The 2,832-nt window shown below is 31.7% G+C and overlaps 1 non-coding gene across 1 annotated transcript; it reads right to left on the bottom strand.

Moving 5' to 3' along the window:
- Positions 1-2,295: 2,295 nt before the first annotated feature.
- LOC130983414 (small nucleolar RNA R71) lies at positions 2,296-2,399 on the bottom strand. The gene has a single exon (XR_009087407.1). It is a non-coding gene; the product is annotated as a small nucleolar RNA R71 (small nucleolar RNA).
- Between the last annotated feature and the right edge of the window lie 433 nt (positions 2,400-2,832).

The raw sequence follows: 2,832 nt of genomic DNA on the forward strand, positions 1-2,832 counted from the left end.
CCAACAGGGACAAAGCATCTCCATACACTTATCTGAAATTCTCACCAATGATTTACATAAGTATTTCTATCTTTATTTTCTGTTTATTTATTATTACTATTCGAAAATTCCATAACCATTTATTATCTGCCTAACTGAGATTTACAAGATGACCATATCTTGCTTCATACCAACAATCTCCGTGGGATTAACCCTTACTCACGTAAGGTTTATTACTTGGACGACCCAGTGCACTTGCTGGTTAGTTGTTCGAAGTTGTGAAGAAAGTGCTGAGTTAATAGATGCGCACACCAAGTTGAATGCCATTGTTAGAGATCACAATTTCGTGCACCAAGTTTTTGGCACAGCTGCCGGGGATTGTTCGAGTTTGGATAACTGATGGTTCATCTTGTTGCTCAGATTAGGTAATTTTAGTGTCAATTTTTAAGTTTGGTGTCAATTGCATGTTTTTAAAATTTATGCATTTTTTCGAAAAATTCATGCATGGTGTTCTTCATGATTTTCAAGTTGTTCTTGGTAAGTCTTCTTGTTTGATCTTTAAATTTTCTTGTTTTGTGTTTTTTGTTGTTTTTCATATGCATTTTTGCATTCATAGTGTGTAAGCATTGAAAATTTCTAAGTTTGGTATCTTGCATGTTTTTTTCTTTTCTTGAAAATTTTTCAAAAATAAGTCTTGATGTTCATCTTGATCTTCAAAGTGTTGTTGGTGTTCATCTTGACGTTCATAGTGTTCTTGCATGCATCATGTGTTTTGATTCATAATTTTCATTTTGTGAGTCATTTTTGTGTTTTTCTCTTTCATCATTAAAAAAATTCAAAAAAATCAAAAAAAATATCTTTTCCTTATTTCTCTCATAAAATTCGAAATCTTTGGGTTGACTTAGTCAAAAATTTTTAAAATAAGTTGTTTCTTGTTAGTCAAGTCGATTTCAATTTTAAAAATTTTATCTTTTCAAAACTTTTTCAAAATCAAATCTTTTTCATTTTTTATTTTTCAAAAATTTTAAAAATTTATTTCAAAATCTTGTTCTTAATTTTATTTCATAATTTTTAAAAACTTTACTAATAATTAATGTGATTGATTCAAAAATTTGAAGTTTGTTACTTTCTTGTTAAGAAAGGTTCAATCTTTAAATTCTAGAATCATATCTTTTAGTTTCTTGTTAGTCAAGTAATCAATTTTATTTTTAAAAATAAAATTTCTTTAATTTCCTTTCCAAATCTTTTTTAAAATATCTTTTCAATCATATCTTTTTAATCATGTCTTTTTTAAATCATATCTTTTCAAAATCAATTTCAAAATCTTTTCTAACTTCTTATCTTTTCAAAATTGATTTTCAAATCTTTTTCAACTAACTAATTGACTTTTGTTTGTTTCTTATCTTTTTCAAAAGCACCTAACTACTTTTCTCTCTCTAATTTTCGAAAATCCCTCACCCTTTTTCAAAATTCTTTTAACTAACTAATTGTTTCAAATTTTAATTTTAATTTTATTTTTTCTCTCAATTTTCGAAAATCACTAACCTTTTTTTAAAAAACAATTTTCGAATTTCTTTCTTCTCTCATCTCTTTCTATTATTTATTCATTTACTAACACTTCTCTTCATCTTAAAATTCGAACCCTCTCTTCCCTTCTGTGTTTGAATTTTCCCCTTCTTCTTCTATTCTTTTCTTCTTCTACTTACATAAAGGAATCTCTCTACTGTGGTAAAGAGGATCCCTATTATTATTTTCTGTTCCCTTCTTTTTCATATGAGCAAGAGCAAGGACAAGAACATTCTTGTTGAAGCAGATTCTGAACCTGAAAGGACTCTGAAGAAGAAACTAAGAGAAGCTAAAATACAATAATCCAGAGAAAACCTTACAAAAATTTTTGAAAAAGAAGAGGAGATGGTAGCCGAAAATAATGACAACAACAATAATGCAATGAGGATGCTTGGTGATTATACTACACCTACTTCCAATTTTTATGGAAGAAGCATCTCAATCCCTGCCATTGGAGCAAACAATTTTGAGCTGAAGCCTCAACTAGTTGCTCTAATGCAACAGAACTGCAAGTTCCATGGACTTCCATCAGAAGATCCCTATCAGTTTTTAACTGAATTCTTACAGATCTGTGAGACTGTTAAGACTAATGGAGTAGATCCTGAAGTCTACAGGCTCATGCTTTTCCCTTTTGCTGTAAGAGACAGAGCTAGAACATGGTTGGACTCACAACCTAAAGATAGCCTGGACTCTTGGGATAAGCTGGTCACAGCCTTCTTGGCCAAGTTCTTTCCTCTTCAAAAGCTGAGCAAGCTTAGAGTGGATGTTCAGATCTTCAAGCAAAAAGATGGTGAATCCCTCTATGAAGCTTGGTAAAGATACAAGCAGTTGACCAAAAAGTGTCCTTCTGGCATGCTTTCAAAGTGGACCATTTTAGATATATTCTATGATGGTCTATCTGAGCTTTCTAAGATGTCACTGGACCATTCTGCAGGTGGATCCATTCACCTAAAGAAAATGCCTGCAGAAGCTCAAGAACTCATTGACATGGTTGCAAATAACCAATTCATGTACATCTCTAAGAGGAATCCTATGAGTAATGGGATGCTTCAGAGGAAGGGAGTTTTTGAAATTGATGCTTTGAATGCCATATTGGCTCAGAATAAAATGTTGACTCAACAAGTCAACATGATTTCTCAGAGTCTGAATGGATGGTAAAATGTATCCAACAGTACTAAAGAGGCACCTTCTAAAGAAGAAGCTTATGATTCTGAGAACCCTGCAATGGCAGAGGTGAATTACATGGGTGAACCTTATGGAAATACCTATAATTTCTGATGGAGAAAT

This window comes from Arachis stenosperma, chromosome 5, assembly GCF_014773155.1.
Source record: "Arachis stenosperma cultivar V10309 chromosome 5, arast.V10309.gnm1.PFL2, whole genome shotgun sequence".
Taxonomy (NCBI): domain Eukaryota; kingdom Viridiplantae; phylum Streptophyta; class Magnoliopsida; order Fabales; family Fabaceae; genus Arachis; species Arachis stenosperma.